The sequence below is a fragment of the Polyodon spathula genome, chromosome 14, assembly GCF_017654505.1.
Source record: "Polyodon spathula isolate WHYD16114869_AA chromosome 14, ASM1765450v1, whole genome shotgun sequence".
Lineage (NCBI taxonomy): Eukaryota > Metazoa > Chordata > Actinopteri > Acipenseriformes > Polyodontidae > Polyodon > Polyodon spathula.
Window position 1 is genome coordinate 7,397,662 of NC_054547.1, and position 23,725 is coordinate 7,421,386.

The 23,725-nt window shown below is 38.9% G+C and overlaps 1 protein-coding gene across 1 annotated transcript in view; it reads right to left on the bottom strand.

Annotated features, from left to right (window-relative positions):
* LOC121326388 (zinc finger SWIM domain-containing protein 5-like) overlaps positions 1–23,725 on the bottom strand; it is a 55,482-nt gene that overhangs the window by 16,866 nt on the left and 14,891 nt on the right. The gene's annotated exons all lie outside the window — the stretch shown is intronic.

Below are 23,725 nucleotides of genomic sequence, written 5' to 3' on the forward strand. Positions count from 1 at the left end.
ATTATAAAGTAAGTTTACCTTACAATGATATGGCGCTGATTTTTGCTGGCAAGAAATTGTTCACTAATTTCACATATTAAAGCTGCAAAACACATATGCCACAGAATTAACGCAATTGCTCAATTCAGCTTTATGTATGTATGTATGTATGAATGTATGGTGTTTTACATGCGTAAACATTTGTTGCTGTATATAAACTAAACTGAGTAACAAGAAGGAAGCTTATTTCTTGTCCAGCTTGTTCATGGTTTTATATTAATATTAAATAAGAATGAATCTGACCTGTTCATGGAGCTTTAGAATTACGAGACAGTAAAACATTTATAAAAAAAACAACAAACAGGTATTTAAGTTGAGCAACACTCAAATATCAATGTCTTAGAATTAGTATAAAACAATGAACACACTGACTTACTGGGTTTTAAAATCTGTTCTTCGATGCCATAGGTGCACAAATGCAAAAATACTACCGGCACACTACTCAAACCAGTCAAAACAACATTAAATAGTTTCTTGTCAAGGCAACCCACTGGAGGTAAGAAAAAGAAAGCGCCGGCCTGTGTAATCCAATCTTTGCTGCGCTTCATGCTGGTTATCACATCTCCAACCATTTCTCTGCATGCTGGGCTGAGCAAATGCACCCCTCCTAGCCTTACAGGAGCAGACGCTCTCGCAGCTGTATTCTTTACCAGGATCTGTTACCTAACATCCCCCTATCTCTTCAAATGTCACACACTAGTAGGGTATCTATTCCCCACAGGCTGTGCTGAGCTGAAATCACTCCCAGTGGAGCCATAAGCCAACAACAACACGATCTGTACTATCACTGACCCAGTCTCCAGAGGCATGCCATCTATGAACCTTTTACTGTTTCACCCCAACCCTTTTGCAAAGATTAGATTCCAGACCCATCCCAGCTGGGCTTTTTGCTCTTTTTAATTTTACATTTCATAATGTATTTTCCATGTTAGAAGTAAGATCTATTAAGCTTTTTTCTCCAGCAGATCAGTGACTGTGTGGGTACTGTATGTGAATACACTAGTACTGCGCTGGACACACATTTACACTTTCAAATATAGCAGACAAGTCAACATTTCATCATTAACACAATGAGGAGAGTGGCTGGTCTTGTGGGGACTACTAGAAATCTGAGGTCCCTTATTCATGTTTAAAAGGCTGGTCCTTTAAATCCTCATGTTATTTTACTTTTGTTTGGGTTTTTTTTTTTTTTATTTTATTTTTTTAAAATTTTCCCCACATGGTTTATAGGTCAGTCAATGCTAAATGTACAGTACTGTGTAAAACAGCCTGGAAGTTATACTCTGGTAACAAGATGGCTTTTAGCCTTTTTATATATGCTATAGGGGGCTCTGTTGAGGAATATGAGGACCTAAAAATTCTGTGTAGACAGATTTACTTTAGTCCAAATAAAACAGAACATTTGGCAACTAAATTGTTTCTAGACAAACGCCTCATTTTAAAAGGTTTCAGAAACAGATTGGTGATTTTACAGTTGCGCTTCACTAGTTGGGCGTATAATTAAAGACCATTTAAATAGGATGAGGCATGAAAAACACATTCAGATTTGAGAACATGACAATGTGAAAACAAGATGGAAAGTGGAAGCACGGATATCCAATCAAGTGCTTTGCTGCACATTTTGCATTTAGTATTTTAAATATTTAATAACTGTGCACTGCAGGGGAGGCTCTCACATACACAAAGGGTACCTGTGCTGCACAGCCAAAGGTACCCTTTGAGTGTATATATTGAGCGTGTGGAGCCTGGAGAGACACAGCTCTTCTGAGAGTGGGGAGGGCTCAGAGACGGTGTTAATTATAATAAATCTACTGACCTCACAGATAGGAGCAGAATGCTGCTAGGTCAGTTCAATATAACACGAGGGACTTCACTACCAGAATAGGGCCTAACCTACAAGGCGTTGCTTGTAGTGGATTGTGGGGGAACTTGACAGTCAGCTCACAGGCAACTGTATACCCACTGAGCCATTAGGATTAAGCCTGTTGCTTCCTTCAACCCCCAAGCGCGCTGATGAGATACACCTCTGCGTTTGTCTTTTTTCTACCCATATGCCAAGTAAACTACTACTTGGAGCCTGTAACCTTTTAAAATGTGGCTGAAAAGGGTCATAACATCTAGACAATGGTGCAAAATAAGCATGTACAAACCCTGCTGTACAGTTGCCAAATCCCACAAAAGTTTTTTTTTTCAGATGAGTTCTGGTCGAGAGGATTTTTAAAAAGGAATCTGACCCTAGATTTACTGCCAAAATCACAGGCCAATGTGATTAAGTGAGTTTAGAATGATGTCTGTTTTCATTTTGATAAAAGGAAAGAAAGAAAGGGAAGGGGGTACCTGTATGTGTTGCAATTTTAATCTCTAGAGAACTCAGAGTTGAAAGCAAGTTTGAGTTTTAGGAATAGATTTGATTTATTTTTTTTTTCTTTCTTGGTGTGCGTTATGTTTGAAACACTTCTGGGAGAAGCTTGCTGGGGTTGGTAATCTATCAAAAGGTGGCTGTACAATCTGGCTTGTGTAATTTTTATTTTAGGGAATGAATTCTCCTACTTGCAAGCAAGAAAAAAAAAAAAAAGGTTTAAAAACACATCCCATAAATATGTACACATGTATATAAATTGTAGAACAGACCTCCTAAAAGCAAATGTATAACAAATGTTTTAAACAGTTCAGCATTTCCAAGTATGTCTGTTTTCCTGTATGTATAGTTCAGCTAAGCTTTTGAGCCACCCTCCCTGACTGAGGCAGCAGCTTCAATGGGCTGCACATATTGTAGTGCATGAGCAAGAGCATTTACTGAGAAAGAGAAGTCTAACTGTTGGAATGCCATTTTATTAATTAAAACCGTAAGCACACACCTCTCTAGAAGGTGGATACAGTGCGGTTGTGTGTTCACACTGTATGTTGCGCTCACTCGATAGCACCCCTTCCTTATCTACTGCCCACTCAGATTCTGAGCAGGCACAAAAAATAACATGTAGCAATTAAATCACGTGCGCTTGGGCATGCGTGTTTAAGCTTTTTTTCTATGTAACTGCACACGTGAGTTTTTTTTTGGGGGGGGGGGGGGGGGGGGGCATGTAAATCAAGAGTGATGGTGTGTCGCCACAACTGTTCCATCATGCTACTTTGGATTAACGAGTAGCTTTTCTGTTTACACACTCTGTCAACCAAGGATTAAGCAGACAATGCACGAGCGCCCAGCTTTCAAAATGACTCGTATGGCAAAGATACTGAAAAGCACAAAAGCAGACTGATGTCAGTAAAGCTGCCTTTTCTGTTTTATTAGTTTAATTATTTGTACCTTTCAATACTTAACATTAAACTACGATTTATACAGTACTGGCTATACAATGAAGACGTTTGTTTTTGTCATGTTTAAATACTCCACTTGGGACAGACTCTGAGGAGATGGACAGTTTTATAATCCTTCAGGTCACTGATGGCCCAATAGGTACAGGAGCACACTGAAAAGGGCAAACGTTTGAATTCTGCCTGGAAACAGCTAACCTGACAACAGATAGCACACTTACTTTAGCAGCCTGTAATCCTGAAAGCACAAACGAAAGCTGTCACAGGATCTGACAAATAAGAAAACAATTTGTAACAGTCCCAGGGTGTTTCAAGATATAGCTCTCAATCTGGAATCTTTTGAAGGCTGGCAGATATTTTAACAGAGGCACCAACACAAACTGATTAACGAGCATGCAGTTAATCTTTTTCATCAAAACTTCTATGATGAAAGGGCTGACAAGTTCATGCATTAGACAAATACGGCATATATTTTAGACTGAGTTTCCTCAGTATTAAACCATTTTAAAAAATGACTTTTTTTTTTTTTTTTTTAAATAGTAAGTTAAGGTGGAAATAACAGCCACCTCTATATCTTAATCTGGACAAATGGTTCACAGTTGTCTTCCTGTATTAATTCTCATCATCATGGCGCTCTCCAAATCCCAAAGCTTACTCTGCTGAAAGCTACTGTATTGGTCATCAATAAAAAATTTAAAAAATTTAAAAAAGCACAAAATGTCACTGTCATCGTGATAAAGTATCTATCTATCTATACACACACACACACACACACATATATAAAAATATAAAATAAATGGGGAAGTTGGGGATTTAAATCTGGTTAACATTAGGGGGTGTAGTACAGTAGAAAGCTTGTTGTTTTTCCCCCCAGCACTGTATAACAAAAGCAGCTCCAAGGCCTCAATATTAAAAACTGGTCACAACCGAGTCTGAAATTTACAGTTGTCTGCTCCTGACCGAGCCTGCTGTAGAGGATGCTGGGCTCATGAACTCTTTTGCACATGACAATGCTCCAGTGAAGTGGGGCATCTGCCGCTGATGGAAATAAAGAGCTCTCCTCATCTCCAGCCAAGCCAGTCGGCTCCATTCAGAGCGCCCTGCTTTTGTTGTGTTCAGAGTGTCGCCCAGGATCAACAGAGACCTGAAGTCTTGCTTCAATTAACACCTTGTCTTGCGTTATTGTCATTTGTTTGTTTTTTATTTCAATTAATTGGGGGTGGAGAATAAGAGATGCATGTACCCAAATATTTCACTTTATAAAAAGGTAGATGCTTTATAAATGGATAAGGCTACAGGAGAGGGTACAGTACTTTTCCATACTTACTTGACCATTTTAAAAGGGAAATACCAATCCACTCCAATGACATGTACACAAAGCAATTTTAGCACAGAACCTCAACCATGCGCTTTCTTTGTTCAGTAGCTGCTTCTAGGAGTAGAAACTCCCATGAGGGTACAAGGTGTAAATATGGCTACATGACTGCAGCCAAGCCTCTTCTAATGAATATGCTTTTAAAAGTAATTTGTACTGATTAGCTGTCAGCCATCTGCTTTTTGGGTTAAGATTAGTCTTTTCACACAGCCGGCTTAAAAATCAGGACAAGGATACAGCATTTTTTTTTTTATTTTTTTTTTTTATATAAACCAAAAAAGGATCCAGGCTACTTGGTCCTGCCTATTCCTCCTTAAGCCAGCAAACAGCTGAGCCAGTCAAAAAAGGAGCCACTCTACCTCTCCTACTGCCATCTGCTCCCATCCCAGAACGCCTACCCAAGGCCAAGGAGCCAATCAGAGTAAGCCCCTACCCCTTACTTCATCCCATTAACCTCTAAATCGACCATCAAGACTCAATACCCAAAGCACAGCAATGGGCCAGCAGTACTCCCTATTCCCCAGCTATGTCAGACACAACAGAGTTTAACACAATTGAGAAAGTAATCACAGACTCCCCCACCCAACACACACACAACCCTTGTTTAATTATGACAAAGGAAGCATGTTTATTTGACATGCCCACCACTTAAAACAAGCTGGGGTTGTTCATGCTAGTTTTCAGAGCACTTGTCTTTATATACTGTCCTGCATGCAGGGATGGATTTACTGTACTGTACGTTTCCACATACTGCTGTGTACTGTATATTCTCAAACACTGACACCAACTTTAACAGAACTTTAACTGGCAAATGAAAAAAACATTATCAAAACTACATTTGGATGTTTTAGATTGAAAGTGGGTCAAGGACATTTTTGAATGCAGGTTCTCCGACAATATTCAACACAGTAATATTTTTTGTGTTCACAAAATACTCCACCATGCTGTACAATTTTCTACTACTTTTTCTTTATGCAAAAATATGTTTAGCAAATTCATTTATATGCAGGACAGAGATGATTGGATTCTAAATTATTTGAATATGAACACACATGCAATAAATACAGGAGGAGAAAAAAACAAAACACTGATTGTTAATTTGTTCAAGTACATACAGATGTCCCGCTTCAGATAAAAAGCAGCAGATTTAAGATGGACAGAATCAGGTGTGTGTGTGCGTGTGTGTGCGCGTGTGTGTGCGCGCGCGCTGGTGGTCGTTTCTCTTCCCAGTGGAGAGCTGAGCAGGGTGCAAGTGGATGGAGGTGAATGCTGTAGTTGACAAGATCAACAGATTTATGAAACCCATTATAAATATTCTTAAATCCACAACTCAAACTATTAGTGTAATATTCAGTACCCAGCCCTGCACTGTAATCTGTTGTTGTGTCCTATTGCACTTCATTCTACAGTAAAAGAAAACAGGAGGGCGAGGTACAGTAAAAAGTTATTTGGCAGTAATGAGAAATTAAATTACAAAAAAAAAAAGTTACACATTCCAAGTTAATAAAACAGAAAAGGCGCTGCGCAGCCATGGCGCAGAACACCAAAACTGTGAAAAATACTAAGTTTACCTTTTTGTAAATTGAGTCCACTAAATCCAAAAATGAGACTTTGCTAATTCAAAGACATGCCCCCCCCCCTCCTTTTACCTTGTGCATTAAATAATAATAATAAAAATACCACCGCCAAACTTAGCTAAAGCTTTCTGTTGCGGTCCGTGTTATTCATTACTAAATAATTCAGTCTTTGTGCCACATTTCACCATGTGTTGAGCAATATTTTTTCCCCATTTGAAAGTATTAAGCACATGTATAAATTAGGAGGCTGCACAGAAAGTGCCTAGTCTAAAATGCATTTGTTCCCCCCCCCCCCGATTTCATTTAAATTGCGTTTTTTCCTCAACCAGACTTAGCTAAATACATAAGGCCTATGACTGGTTTGCACCAAATTGGTTTTCTTGTCATACAAATATTTTATATGCATCCTTGATTTTTAGATTTCATTAGTCACTGGTACAGGAAAGCTGAATATCTGAAACGTTTGGTTTTATTCATTTCTAAAAAGTAAAAAAAAGAAGTGTCAATTGTACTCCCTCTGAAGGACACTCATTATTGCATTTTATGGAGGAGTTGTCATCAGGCCCTTGCTCTGGAGGTGTAAAGGGAATCAGAACACATCAGTAACCCCTTCCTCTCAAGCTCCACAGCCATCTCGCCTTACCCCATTTTTCCACCCAGACGACTCGCTGGCATGGACTGAAGCTCAGTGATGTCCATCCTTCATATTCTTAAACACACCATGACCTGCTTCATTCCCTGCATAACGGCTGCCCACTGTGGCTGGATTCAGAGTCCCTTTTGTTCTCTGTGGGCCTGTCTAGGCCTCAGGCAGGAGACTGGCTTGCTATTGTTACCCACAAAGCCAGAACAGCAGTTACCAGGCGTCAGCTTGGGAGCGGGGCCTGCGACCCACTAAAGCCCCAGGAACGCAATAGAGAAAGAAATAAAGACTAAACTAACTTAAAAGGATTGCTTCTACTGAGAAGCATCACCAAGGTTACCTATTTGTGTATATTAAAACAAATACAATACTTGTGAATCAGTTGAATTAAGAAGTTATCTACCACCATACTGTAGTATGCAAACACATTCGTTTTATTTAATTCAACATAACAACTGAATTGCTTTTTGCAAGTCCCATGTCATCACTCCTCATTGCAACAAAGAAATAAACGTAATTTTCAAGTCAGTGGATAATACAAAGAAACTTTAAGTGCAAAGTAATAATAAAGACCACTTTGCACTAATGTAATGGAAAAAAAGGTTATTCATGGTGTTGATTCAGCAGCCAGACATTTTGAAAGGTCGGTGTTCGAAGCCGTGAGACAAATGGCAGCGATATTAACAAAATGCTGTAACACTTTGCGCATTGGCTACAGTAAGCTCTATATACCATTACCACTGTCTAGAAGTGCAATAGGCTGCCAAAGTGAATGCCAATAAATAAATACATTTCTTTTATCTATCTATCTATTATATGGATAGATATATATCTATATATCTAGATATAGATATCAATATCTATATCTCTACATATATATTTTTAATACAAGTCATATCACTTATGCTACAATTACTGTAAATAGGCTTTTGTTCTACCAAGACTGGTCTCGGAAGGCTAATACGGAGAACAAAAATAAAACATTTAACAAACACCTGCTGGTCCAAATTTGCTGTTCTGACGCTGCATACTAAAATATGTCCCGTAAGGAGTCAGAAACAGTACAGCACGCTGGGTTTGACTGCAATGCTCTGAACCTGCCTCTTGCTTCCAGATAAACTGAGGAGTGGGAGCCAAGTGATCCTTAGAAACTGACGCCCAGAATCTGGCTAGCCTGCTATCTGTTTCTGAAGTCTGTGTCCTGGAATGCTATTCCCCCTTATTAAGACCTGAAATCCCCTGGAACACGCCTCTGCAGCTTCAAAACTTGCTTTTGGACTTTGCAAAATATTGATTTTGTATTTAACAATTATTTGTATTCATTTTCCAAATACTGCCAATTTTTTGGGAACCAATTATTATTCAAGCTGGCTCACCGCAGCAATGCCCAAACTAACTCAGGAGAAACGAAGACGAGCATGTCCTTTGAAATGAGTGTTGTCAGCCGTTCACTTTTTTCGCTCTGCAAGCCCGCCGTGTAGCCATATCCAGAATTTACAGCGTCTGAGGACCACGCAGTCCTGAATTGTGTATAGGCTGGTCCGCAGGTCCACAGCCAGCCACAGGGTTTGCTGATGTGTGGCGAGTCAAGGACTCCCCAGCTGATCTAACTCCTATCCCGCCCGGGCAGCACTCGGCCAATTGTGCGCCGCCCCCCTGAGAACTCCTGTCCAGAGTCGGCAGTGGCATAGCTTGGATTCGAACCGGCGATCTCCAAGCTATAGGGTGCATCCTCACTCCGGGCAGAGTGCCTTTACCGGATGCGCACATTTTTTTTAATGATGTGTCCAACCAAGGCAATAGTTGAGAATACATCAAAACAGCAATGGTCTTTAAGGGTTATATGAGTTTCATATTAGTGAATACGGTGAACGCCAATTGTTGGCAAATGATGAAGGTGCTACTATACCAAACTATTTTAAAATGTAATATTCTGGCAGTCTGAAACATTCTTATACTGTCCCAAGCCTTCTAGTTTCCTGTGACCTGTGTACTTGTTGTATTAACCTGATATTCATTGACATTAAAATACCTATCTGATAATATTTAATGGAATTATGTTATCTGTGTACTTCAATACAGAAAATACAATGTGCTTAAACCACTAATGCTGCATGTATAAGTACTGTATTAGAACAGTATTGTCACAGGGTTGACCACAATGTACCATACATACCTGCCCTCAAAGTATACTCTGACAACTTCAGAAAAGGCTGTCCACCAGGAATCATTTTGCAGTTATGAGGGGAGCATTACCAGCAATAATAAAAATCATCAAAAAGCTGATTGACAGGAATGAATAAAGACACTCTCAGGCCTTTAGCTGAACTGGCCTCATAACAGAGAGCCTTACAATGTGTGTGTGTTTTTTAAGTGCCATTGCAAGTGCTATACAATTCTGGAATGCTCTAGCATTTAAAAAGAAATAAAGCAGGGTTGGCCCTGGCTGGCTTCCAACACACCCTTTAAAAACTGAGTGTCTGAACACTATTACTGATTACAGCCTCTCAGCTGCCTGGCAGAACATTAAACAAACAGTGGGCTCTCCAGGAATAACAAACAGAATGGAAATTACTACCAGCAGCAGTTTATCTATCTTGGTTTTTTTTTTTTTGGATAGTCTGGCCTTGTTTAAATCTGTCCTACCCACTGTGGCATTTGTATACTGCAAGTTATAGTTGTCAACTCTTTTTTTTATATCCATACAGTACAGGAGAGTAATCTCGAAAAGAATGCTTAAAAAAAAAAAAAAGTCAAGTGGCAGCATTCTCTCAATATCTACAGCTCTGGCTTGAGAGAAATTCTAAACCCAGCAGGCAGAGGCTGCCAAGGAAGTCCACAGTCAGACAGGGTATAGAGTGGTAACACCCACCGGCCACGTGCCAAACAATGACCCACAGAGCCGGCGTGGCAGAAGTCGATCAAGAGGAATGCAGAGTCACATTCCAGTGGCTTTCTGCTTCTTCCACCACAGCAACAGAGGGAATGAGGCTCAGAGGACAGAGAGAGGGAGGGAGAGAGACATCAATAGCAAGAAGCTGGGCACCGAGCCAAGCTCCTGATGAAAAAAAAAATTAAAATCGCTGTCTTTCCAAGGGTGACAGCAATTCAATTACTGCAGTGGAGTTTCAGGCTTCTTGTACTCAGAGTTGGGCCGAGGTTCAGAGCTGCCCCTGTGGACAGCAGGAGAACTGCTGACAATGAGATTATATGATGAGGAAACCACAGAACAAAAACCTGAATGAGCGCCGGAGAGCCATGTTTAAGGACTTTTTTTTGGTTGATATGGATTTCATGCAACCTGCTGAAACCATATCACGTGTGGTAAGGTTAAGATGTTTATGATTCATCCTGGAATGTTATACAGTGCTTATGCAGCATATCTGTTACAGTATAAAGCCTTGACTTAAATTACACTAGCATACATAAACTTTTGTATAAAAAATTAATTTTGGATTGGTGAATTGAAAACAGTAGCTTTTGTAATTTACTGCAGGTATTTTTTTTTATCATACCCTTACGCGTTGCTACTGTATATATTGCTTGCTGTATTGGACTATTTAAAATGTTCAAACGGACTTCAGTGAAAACAATTCCCACTTTCAAAACGCCAGGAGACACATCTGACGACCAGTTGCAGACACCCTCCTCCCCTCTTCCTAGCCTCTCAGTAATGTGTTTAGATGACTCATTCACTGCCGTGGGCTACAGGGTAGACCACTTCCCACTGTTCTAATGAGGTGCTGAAGTAGTAATTGGATGCATTTCTTTCCAAGGCCTGAGTGTACTGCTCCAGCAGCCACCTGGGTTTCATTACTGAAAGAGGAACTATCCAGGTCTGTCCCTGCAACACCACCTGGAACTTGTAAAATGCCCTCTGAACATCAAAAGAATAGAAAGTCAAATGAATAAACCATTTAGTTTGCGAATTGAACACAGGTCTTCCAGGTTCCAGAGTTCTGTTAGACAACATATCTATCCATGTACATACACACACTAAATAAAAGTAATTAAACTTATAATAAAATTAGCCATGTTCTGGCTTCCATTTTCTTCAGATGGCATGGTAGAAAGAGTTAAGTAGACCGATTTTTTTTTTTTTTTTTCTCTCTCTCTCTCTCTCTCTCTCACACACAAATTTGTTTGTTTATTTATTATAATTATATTATACATTATAAATATTTCAGAGGTTTATGAACACATCACTTCATCACATCACATCAGTTTCCTGGCCTAATTCTACCCCTCTCTGTAGTTTCCATTCCCTGCGGCAGCCTGAAGGAGAACAGGGCCTCTTTGGAAATGAGCAATAAAACACTCAAGACTAATCCTGTTACAAAGAGCTTCAAAATAAAAAATAAAACATAAATTAAAATGAGCCGAGCCCCCCCAGGTAAACTACACTGGGAATAGTCAGCAGTGATAGGACATTATTTCACGTAGTTGTTCTTGATATGCAGTCTAATTTCTAGAGTTTTTCTTTAAAATGGCCCCAGGGAATGGGAAAGGTTTTAATCAGCGTGTGGAAGCAGATCCATCAGATATGCTAATCAGAGATCTTACCTGAACAAATACCCTCAAGAGCAGACTCATCTATCTTAATTGGGAAAGGCTTCATTAATAATGCAGCTTAGGAGGCACTGGCTGGAGGTATAAATAGCAGGATCAGATGCAAGTGTGTTTTTGTCCTGTCAGCACCAAATGGGACAAGGCTAGGTTTCAAGCAAAACCCATGCACTTTCAAAAGCAAACTGCACATTGTTTTATCCTAGTCACCATTATTTGGACAAGGGGAAAAGGGCCACTCAGGTATACTATAATCCATCAAGGGTTTCTGCGCATATATATATATATATATATTGAGGCATTCATTTGTAAAAAGGTAGTTATATGGGAGGTACAATATTAAGAAACACAAGTGTCAATTAATCTACTGTATATTACTAGCATGTGTCACACTGGGAACATGGAAAAACACTTTGTCCATCTTTGATTCCCGACATGAAATACAACACTGTAGCCAACGGTGAATGGTTAAATTTGCAGTGGATTTGTTTAAGCAAAGTTCAAGCCAGCATGTGCACAACACCTGCATGGATTACTGGAAGTCCCAAACACAGTCGACCGCCCGCCGCCCACCACCCCCCCGAAAATTCTCCACATGCACAAAATTGGAACATATCAAAATGCTAAAAATGAAAGTAAACTGAACTACCCGAGCCAGAAGTGTTCAGGGCCGCCTTTGAAATTATATTTCATGACAAATTATGGACACTGGAGTCTCCTCTACAATGCAGACTGGAGCCTCAGAAAATGAAGAACACATTTTGCAGCTCACATTAGTAACAGTGCAGCCAGATACTATAAAAAAATTTTTTTTTAAAAAAGATGCCATGACAGAATGAACAGACTCCTCAATAGGGAGAAACAGAAAGGGAGTGCATGGAAATATAGGCAAAGCAACAAGTCTAAGGCAAGTCCACGCATTCAATCTGGTAAAATGAAGTTCAACTCAAGTTAAAAAACACAGTTTGGTAAAATGTCCAAGCTTGATTTTTGGTCAGCCTCTCATTTTTGCTTCAGAGAACTACAATTCATAAAGTCTCAAATGAGCACTAAATGTAGCCTAGTATTGCTTTGCTCTCTATACAATCCTGTTTGCAATATAAATGGGGTTAGGCTGTACAAGGCATTAGAAAGATTGTGGGTCCGAGTTCACTGTGCTGAGATGGAAGAATTCCCTATTATCTCAGCAGGAAGGGCCATTGTGACCGAGTGAACTATGTGCATGGGTCCAGGCTAGACCACCTGCCCTGCAAAGCACAGTAAACGTGAAACCAATAGCCGTGACCACATTCCTCAGCTTATTCAGCAATCCTTGACCTTGAATACACACTGCAGTGTGGTAAAATAAATCAAAAGGGTTTCTTGCCCATAACGGGCTCATCATAACAAATTCCAATACAAAATTACCTAGGCCAGTTCCCACATGTTAAACTACTTAGTTACTCTATCTGGCATCATGTCTCCAACCAACTTTAGACTTCTTTTCTTCAACTTAAACATACATAAATAAATAAAAACAGCCACTCAGTCAATGAGTACTGTACATTGGTAAAGTAGCTGTATTGCAGCACATACAAGTCACCTATGGCTTTCCAAGTTTACAGTAGTGTATAGCCTATACGGTGTGTGTATTAAGTACGCACACACACCAGGGCATGAAATAACCAATGGCAATTGCCGCAATGCCTCTCAAATTGTGTGTGTGTGGGGGGGGGGGGGGGGGATTCAAATAGTTGCTGCCCCTCAGCACCAGCACACCTGATCTACCATCCATTCAGAAACTTGCAAGAAATACTTACTGTATCACTGGTTAATGGCGGGCAAAACAGAAGGAGGTAAGCTGTTAGACTGAGCTCAATATGAGATCGCTTCCAGAACGTTCTATCACACGTTCACTGGCAGTGTCACTGTGTGATCTTTCCATCTGCGAGCCCCGTGCCAACTCAAAAACTTTACAAAAAGAAGAGAGGAAGAGCTGTCTAAAGCGGCAGCGAAGCGTTCTGATTTACCTAATGTTCAGGTAAGCAATTAGTGCACAACAAGTCGCCCCTGACAATAAAACTAATACAGTAATAATAATATGAATTTACAGTTGTCAAGTACAATACTGCAGAAAGGATGAGATTAGATAGAATGAAATCTAATTGTGACACAACAGGCTTAATTTCAATACTTTAAAATGCAACGATGCAATATACATTCTAGCTCCTTTCACATCTTCAGTGTATAACCTTGCTAATTTATACAGACATTTAAATGACCTTTGTTTTGTAATTTGGTGTTATCCCACCCCCCAAAAAAACATCTAATGCTAAAAATTAACATAATAGGTAGATAATTAGTTTTGTTCAAATTCTTGCACAAAAAAATTAAATACTGAGCAAGTAGCTATGACACGGTTCAAGTAGCAGCTCCCAGCGTTATGAAATGAGTAGGAGATAACATAAGTGATCAAAACACAATCTTGAGAAGTTAATCGATTTCTGTTTATTTATTTTTGTGTAATACATTCACAACCTCTGCTTTTTAAACTAGTAAAACATGTGCTTTCACAAAAGGGGTTAGAATGTGTGTGCTTAAAAACAGCATACTGCTTTCCCCACCCTGATTCGAATGTCCAGCAATGCACCATAACAAAACGAAATCCTTTGCGACTGTACATTTCAAGAACTGTGAAACTATATAATGTCTCTCAAATGTAAACATCTAACATTATCCACACCAGCTGTTCATCATTGTGATGCAGAATCCTCTCCGTTGCCTAACCAAGTTTCTATTTCTAGTTTTCTTGTCCCCTCCCCCCCCTCCCCGTACCCCCAACACCGTGTTGTTTGTACAGGTTTTGTAACAGCGGTTAGCAAACTATATTTGCAGAGACTGCAGACTGAACTACTCACTTGACCACTATCATTATTACACTCCAGCCATGGGTAAATCTGCAGCCAGTTTGCATGAAAATCTATCTTTAACTTTCTCTTCACTGACATCGCTTATGTGTGCTGTTGTATCACCAAGGCTGTATTTAAGCCTCCAGTCTAAATACATGTATTAGTCAATGGCATGTGATGAGTTGAGTAAAAAAAATACCCTGAATATTTATTTTTTGCAACAATTACCCTGTGTTTCTTTCATTATAAAAAGGTTGCAAAATTGAAGATTCTTACAGAATTTTATTTTTACAATGGAAAGTGACCTACATTTTTTATAACAACTTGTGTGTGAAATCACTCAGAAAACACTGCTTTGTTTGTATGAATTCAAATTCCATCAACATAAGACTCCCTATTTCTTTATTGGGAATGAGTATGAAATCGCCTTGGTGACCTTGGGCTGGATTTATGTTTTGCCCTCTTCCCCCCCCAATAGAACTGCCTTGGTTCCCCCGAATCTTTACGCTCAACGAAGGCAACATTGCCTTGCCCTTCATGACCCTAACTTCATGCCCTGACACACCATATATAAATAAAAAAAGGTGGTTAGCACACTTCTTGTAGTTCACTGCAAGAAAAAGATGCGGTCTCAGCAGTACATGATATTGCTTTATTGACCTAAACCCTAGAGATGTATATACAATGAACTTCAAATCGATATTGGCTGAAGGCTGCACGGATTCGCCATGTGGTATCCATATTATCAAAATAATTCCAGAGAATGCTGCGTTCCAGCTACCAGATGCAGAAGATAGCAAGCGATTAAACCTGGTCCCATATCTAATAAAAAAAAAAACGTGGCATGTTGATTTTGTTTAGAGCCTAGACCTGGGGTGTATAAAAAAAATTAAAAATCATCCTATTCTGTGGTCCAGTGATATCAAGGCAACAGACAATTCCAGAGGAAGTTATTATATCAATGAATCATTCTACAGTTATTTACTTACAGCTAATCAGCGTTTCTTTTTCATCAACTTGAATCTCCCCTATTTTGAGAATAAAAATACTTACAGCAGAAGCTACCAAACTCCTACATGAACAAAATGGTCTGCCAAAGCATTCGTTTAACCCTTTAGAAATGACAACCAATAATTCATTTTAGAGAACTAAAATACACTGAGTATACAAAGCAAGCTTTTAGTTTGCACTTAAGCAAATGTTTGATCTACTGGAACCCGCCCGTTACTTTTAAAGCAGGAAGTCAAAAGGTTAATTCAACCAAAACAAATGCAATGCTGTAGAGCAGTGTAGGAACAGGCTTGCTCGTGACAGTCTCTCTTTCAGCCGCAGTGACTGCGAAGCTTGTACAGCAGAGTCCTGAAGCAGCTTCTTTTCACTGCTCTTCAGAGATCAAATGCAAACTAAGCAGATTAAGCTTGGGCTGAAATGAATCATCACTGGAACCAGGCGACTGGAGAACACCTCAGGTGGTGGTGGGAGGAAGAGGCAACTTTCTTCAAGTACTGTTTATATACTGAAAGATGAGAGGTATTTCATTCTTATACAAGTTATTTCATGTTGTCTCATGTCAGAAGCTTTGCAGGAGTCTAGACACAAGCACGGTAGTTCCCCCATTATGCCTACCGCACTCCACAGTTAAATCAGAACCATTGATGACAAACGGTACGTTTTAAAACTTGCATGTTCATACTGTATGGCTATTAAAATAATTCCACAATGCAGCAAACCAAGGTGGTGTTGAAATCAAACTACATTCAGGGTTCATTTTTAGTCTTTCAACCAGGAGCTTACCTGCCTTGCAGCCCTGAATTGTATCTTAACAGCAGCAGGGAGGCTGGGTCAGACTTGCTCAAGCTATTTTATAGTGTCAAAGTTACTAGTGTCTGCAGATTATTCATCAGCCCCAGCATCTATTTCACAGGGGCCAATGGGAGAGAAATAAGTCAGTGTCAGAGATATGGTTGATGATGAAAAACACTTTAAAAACAGCAGACAGTCCAGTGAAAACGACCATGAATGAGGACTTCCCCAGGTCTGCAAAAGCCCCAAGAAACAAAACGAAAACAGGTTGTGGCATCAACAGGTGTGGAGTCATAACCTGTGCTAGTTTTTATAGCTTCCATCTTCTTGCACCAGCGTGTTTATTCCAAGTTTCATTTAAACTCAAAATCAGTATAAAAACGTACAACACTATGTGCACTTTTCACAACCTGTAAATAAGAGCTGCTGGCTACTATCGTCCAATGGTGGGAAGCTTGTCTGGCTTTGGCAAGAAGCCACCGTAAAATTAGTTAGAAGAGATGGGTCAATGGTCAGCATCTGGTAAGCTATAAAGTCTTGACAATAAAATGCTATGTAAAAAAAGTAATTTTTAGAAACTTAACTTTTGCACATACCACCCAAAGAATTATTTCTTCACAAAAGTACCCACTATTTTAAATGAAAGAAAACAATTCTACATTTCATAAATCTCTTCATAATTCACAGTAGGTCACATAGATTTCCTATGAAGTCGAAAACTTTAGCTGAAATAGTGTGCTATTTACTATAGTTTTACAGTTTACCGTTATTCCTGTATATCCAATTCAAACTGAGCAAAGCAAACTAAATCAAACCCATGTGTATTGCAACACGCTGTATAATTAAGCAGCATGGGTGAAAGCGTGCAACCCTTTTTAGGACAGCTGTTCCAAACGTATGGATCTAGGGATCCACAAGAGCTTGATAATGTAGAACCTCCTTCCCAAAATTACACTACTTGTAAACAAAGCCTAGGCAATAAGAATAAAACATGCATGGACAACTTACAGAGATAAAAACTCTTTCAAACCATACAGCGTTCTCCGGAGCAGCTGAAGAGCGGTTACACCATGTGCTTGTGGTATTAAAAAACCTATAGAACCCTGGTGAGTGTTCTACCGCATGTACAGTATTCCACTTATCAGCACTACTATTGTATCTGTTGCAATACACCTTGTGTTCTGTGAAAACAGGCTAAGTTAGGTTCTTTATCTACCCATACAATACCATTTGGTTCCATTCGCAACAGTACAGTACTGCTGACGTTTAAAATCATGCCATCAATTTCCATTTCCACACCAAATGCTCCGAAGAACCCATTCCTAAGAGTACTGGGGTTAAAATGATGTAATAGGTCTTTCTGCATCTGTAGAATGCCTTTTGGAAATCACTATGCAGCCCCACTGGGCTACACAGTACAAATATAAAGTCTGCTGCTTTTTGTCAATGGATCTTGGTGGTTTCTTTTATTGGCAACCGCACTATAATTCCCCACCACACAGCACAAGCTCGATGTAAGCAGTGATACAAATGAACTATCATAAAGGAACTGATATAGACAAATGTATCAGCTGAAGCACTAGTCTGCTGATAATCTGCTTCATGGGCACTAGCCCACAGAAACTGCTGCCCCACACAGACCAGCAAACCCGAGCCACTTCTGAAACTGGGTAAAGTTGTCTTCTCCAATTTCTTTTGGAGACAGATGTGTGGCACTATCAATGCCTCATCGTTTTATGCACCCTTTCAATCACAGGACTTGTTGCACCTGTTGGGGAGGTGGGTTTCAGCAGCTGTGAGATCCCCCCCTTTGCCTGCACACTGTGGTTTAATTATACCAGGAAACCCCTCATTCATTAATGTTTTGTTTTTTTTCCCCCCACAAAGAAGCCATTGAAAGTGTTCCATTAAAATTTTCAAAGGGAATGCAGAAGATGAAAGCAGGCCCCATTCTCAATTCATTGCAACAAACAGAATACACATGGATATAAAAAAAAAACAAAAAAAAAAACAAAAAAAAAAACACACAATTCATGTAATATACGCAAGAGTCAATACTATTGAAACCCACAGACTACCTACCGGAAGAATTGCTCATAACGTACAGGCTAATCAAATTCAGACACTAGCAAAACAACTCTGGGCTCAGTACTATGACCACCACCATAAAGATATACAAAATATATGTTAAAATGTTCCATTGTAGAGCTGTCCCAGCTGTAGCGCACATTTTGAATCCCATTTTTGTATATGTAACCATGACAGCAACAGGCGAGCAATGGAAGTTGAATACCAGCAAAAAGGTAGTTCAGATATATGCAAAAATACTGCCAAGTTCATACACCACACAGAGGGGAACCACATTTAAATGAATAAAGAAAGTAGACTGTGACACCTTTATCTCCCTGCCACCCCATCAGAAAGTTACGAATTAGTTCTCCTTTCTGTAAGAACCATTCCAAATACAGGTTCACAGATGAGCCCTCGGGTCCTTTGCAACATGCTAATGTCATTTATCCAGACTTCTTTCCCTGTCTGATGTCAAAGGCACAATAACAGCTTTATTTGTAAACTGAAAGAGGAAGACAGAAGGATGAGAACCAAAGCAAATCAAAAGTGAATTTACTCGGTAGAAATGAATGAACAGGAGAGAAGATTGGAGACAAATTAAAAAGGTATGTTTTTTTTTTCTTTTTTTTATGATAATGAGTGTGACAGACTCCAATCAAACAGAATTATCATCTTGCCAAGGCCTCTTCAATCACTGATGTACAGGCTGACATCTCACCATCAATGGAAATGAATATTCACTAAAACTACCTTCAAAATGAATGAGGAAAAGGAGAAAGGAAAAAAAAAAAAAGGCAGCACCCATCCACACTCCCAACATACACACAAAGGGGCTCGGGCAGAGAAAGAAAAAGTCCTCTTCCTCATGTCCGCCCATTGCTGTAGTTTGTTGTACTTTATATGGGAAACAGTTGCTTCCTTTGCTATTGTTTTAGGCTCAGCCCAAACTTAGACATGTCTGTGCTGAGAGTTACAGTATTCTAGAACCATGAAGTTCCAATGAGTTTCCCTGCAAAAAAACACAGCAGCTATTTTTCAGGGGAGAAAAAAATAAATAAAATGAAATAGTGTGTGTGGGAGGGCTTAGTTTATTTTCACATGTCCTTGTTTAAAAGGAAAACACACATAATAAATAAACCAATAAATTCATGATGCATTCCAAAAGACTCCAATTAGGAATCCCATTTAAAAAATAAATAAATAAATCATTGGATTTTTTTTTTTTTTTTTAAAGTACATAGAAATAATTTTTAAAAAGCAATAAAAATAATCAAATGTTTTAGTAGCTAAATGTATGGTTTAGCACTACATGGACCAGTGCTGTACTTCCAGCTCCTGAAGCACAAAGAGCCATTTTAAATATATTTTCCAGCATGTTCTATGTTGGGTTTTAATCAGAGACGTTAATTACAGCAGCAGCCAATTTCCCTTAATCCCATTTTTGCAGGCAATTCCGGTCCCATGATAACCTACCACAGCAAAATATTGAACTGCGATTTATCACTTCTGCAGCCATAGCAGAAACAGAATATAAATCTGTCTGTTCTTTCATTTTATTTTTGTTAAGTAATTTGGTTAAAAGTAAGCAAACACTCTAAATTTAAATACATTAAATAAAAATCTCCTTCAATGGTATTGCAAGTCAAGCACAAATATGTTTGCTCCACACTGCGATGCTGCCAAGCAGAAACTAGAGGCCAACAGGAGATGGATTTAGGGACCCTTCCCCTTGAGAGCTGATAATGAACAGCAGTATTCCCAGGCTACTTTTAAAAGCAGATTGATTTTTTGCCCTTTTATGACATGGTACGGTACCAATTAATTTTTTATACTATATATATATATATATATATATATATATATATATATATATATATATATATATATATATATATATAAAAATATAATTTTTTTTTTTTCAAGGACTAAAACCAATGGCTTGTAATGATGACCAACTAGTGCGTAACTGGAGACATTAAAAGATTGATATCCAACACTGTTAAAAGATACATTACGATTACATTACAGTATAATGTTCATCAACAGCAGTAGGCAATGCCCTTCCTGTAGCAGAACTGTGACAGACTCCCCTGGTTTTCAATCAAATGCCTGACAATACCAGCCTCCCCATTCATCTCGAGGACAGCTCTTTTAACCTATTATACCCTAGCAAACACTGAATCTCTCCATTCAGCAGGCAGCTCACCCTTTCCATCACTTGCATCCTCTATTCACAGTTTTTATCCAGTCTGTACAAGTAGCCCTGTCAGACATGGCCATAAATTGCTGCCACCGTGGCTGAGCAAAGGAAAATGCTACAGTACATTGAACTTGAAGCTGCGCAAGGAATCAAAAGACTAGCAAGCACTGCTTTACACAACCAGTATTGCAGCAATATACTTGATTTGGTTTGTTTTTAGGACGGCAGGGAACTAAAGACTTGAATGGAACGACCCACTCGAGATCTGATCAGCAAGGATCGTCCAATTGTAAAAGGGGCTTCAACTGAAACTGAGCCACAGAATTTCCAAACACCTCTCACACGCAATGAGAAACAATTAGAGCAAATTTAAACTTGTGTGTACAGTAAAAGAACGTGTGTAGGTTAAGGCAATATTTTAGAGTGGCATCCTTTCCATAGTATAATATGAATGATTTTAAATAAAAGCATATGTCTGAAAGTGCCTGGAACAGAGTACTCAGAATAAGGGATGCATAGGCGCTGCATGCGACAATTCATTCGATAGTCCAACATTCACTCAGTGAACGTGGGATTTCTTTGCATGAGACCTGATATAGAGATGACCCAATCATTTCGACATTTTATGCCCCTCACCAAAAACCTGTAGGAAGGCAATACAATTTATATATAAAAATAAATAAATTAAATTTCAAAAAAGCATTGCACACTGGGTTCATTATTCCATTGCTGTGATTTTATAACATTACACACATTAGTATTTTGGTATTTCTTTAGTATTTATATATATATATTATTATATATATAATATATAGACATATATATATATATATATATATATATATATATATATATATATATATATATATATATATATATTATATATATTCCACACACACTTTTTTTTAAAAAGCCACGACGAACACAGTAGTTTTTTACTCGAGGAACATTGTCCAGTCAATATTCAAAATATCAATGTCAACCTCTGATGGCTTTTCTCCATACTACCATGATTATTAAAATAGTCACTGTATTTCTTCATACAACAATCTGTGTTAAATTTATAAACACAAGAAACCAGACCTTAAATAACTCTACAACAGTGGGAATTTTCTATGAAGGACTCTTCTTGAGTGCATTTGTGCAAAGCAGCTTGTTGTCTATAAACAGTTCAGCATTTACCAGAGCAGTTGCTCTTACTTGTAAATATTTTCCAACAGCCACCTGACAAAACACTTGCTGTAGTGCAGGGTTTAGTTTGGTGATACATTCATCAATATTTATTTTACCCGAATTAAGTTTGACTGCATAACAAATGAAACACTGTACGGTACATGTTCACTGCAGAAGCAAGTCAATGCAATGAAAAATAACACCTCTACAGTACAGAAGCAATCTGTCTGCACAGTTAAGGTCAACGGACCTTCAAACATGTAGCAATTTCTTACCTCTCCATATTGAATAAACACAAAGCCTTCCCACCTCACTCTGCTATGCAATATAAACATACCCCCCTATTTACATTCACACAACAAAGCAAAAAGATTGCTAACAAAGTATGTGCATTTAAAGAAGGGTTGTATTGCAAGAAGGTGGACTGCAGTGCAATTTATGTCAGCGCTCCCCTCCTTTGGTGGTGTCTTTTTGTTCTCGTCCACTTTGTTTAAAACTGAATATTATTAAAATCTTTGAAAAAAGAATCAATAGGAGAGTAAAAGAGTCACAATGTTCTAAAGGGAATGGGGCCCAATTTCCCCCCACAAAGCACAACACAGATTAATCATGTTGTGAGGGAGTGTACGAGTTTGTCTCTGTGTACACCAGGCTTTGTGTGTTCACAAGGTACAGACACACTTTCATGGTCTTGTATGCCGCTGCAGTGTCAAGATTCCATTCATAACAAATGAACGGTCTCAAAACACAGCTCGGCTTTTTGCGTTCGCAAGATGCCAAGTTTGATTTTTTGTTTTGTGTGCATTTGATTTTTTTTTTTCCTCTCTCTCTCTCTCTCTCTGCAGTCATCAGTTATCGTGTGAAAGAACCAAATGGCTCTAAAGGAACTAATTGGCCATATCCAGTGAGCTACTGCAAGAACATTCAAGCTACCAGCTAGAATGAGCATCTGAAAGAACAGGGAGGTAGGTGAGAGAGGAAGAATTATTTGAAATATTTAGGGAATCCTCCAATTATCCATTTTCAAACGTTCTGCCCTTCACAGGTTACGATATCAGAAAATAAATATATGTTGTATTTAAATGTAATCGGCAATAGTATTGTGATTAATTACTTTTGAGAAATTATTAACTTCACAAAAAGCTACCTGGAATATACAGTACAACACACATGTGTTGTATTATACTGTATGGGGGTGTGTGTTATAAATAGCCTTCTGCTTCTAAACCAAACTGAACACTCTGGGATTCCTAAAGGAAATCTGCCACGCCGGGTACATGCCAAGGTCCACCACAAACCAGATGTCACATCTCAAAAATAAACAATTCTGCACAAGATCTGCTCATCCAAAATATTTACCGCAAGACTAAACAACCTTTTTGGTGTGCCTGGGAATTTAAATCAGCTTAAAGCAGTTGACAAAACAGTCAGTATTCATTTACTGTAACAAGTAAGATATTATATGGTTTAAAGCTTATAAAGGAAGTTTGGGCTCCAAAAGAAGGCACAGTAACCAAATCAGAAAGTCATTTTAAACCTCTTCTAATTCAAAATGCACCTGTGTGCTCCTGTGCCTCCAGACCAGAACAAGGCAGTTTTCACCATGAAGAGTAGATTACTATCTCTCTCACCCAGGCACTTCTTGTTAGCAGGGGTTCAGTGACACAGTGAGGCCTGAGCAAGGAAAAACTGCAGGCTGTTGCTAGTAAACCACATGGCAAGTGTGATGCAGCAAGCAGCTAGAGCTGGTTTTACTCTGTTTCCATTTCAAACAAGATGCTTATGTCCAAGTGGGCTATAGTCTGTGGACCCACAACTGACCAACCTAAGATTCCACTTCAGCCAGTTGAGCAAGTTTCCTGCGCAGCTTATCCAGTGTAAAAAAAACTCAAGATTTTTCACATTAAGATTCTCCAAAAAGCCCCATAAAAATATTTAATATACAGTAGATACACTGTACCAGATCATAAATGCTGAAAGACAGAAAAGCAGAGAATTCAAGGCTATATGGACTACTTGATGGCACTGAGCTTCAAAGTCCCAAGTCTTTTCAATTTATGACCAGAATACTGTACATTT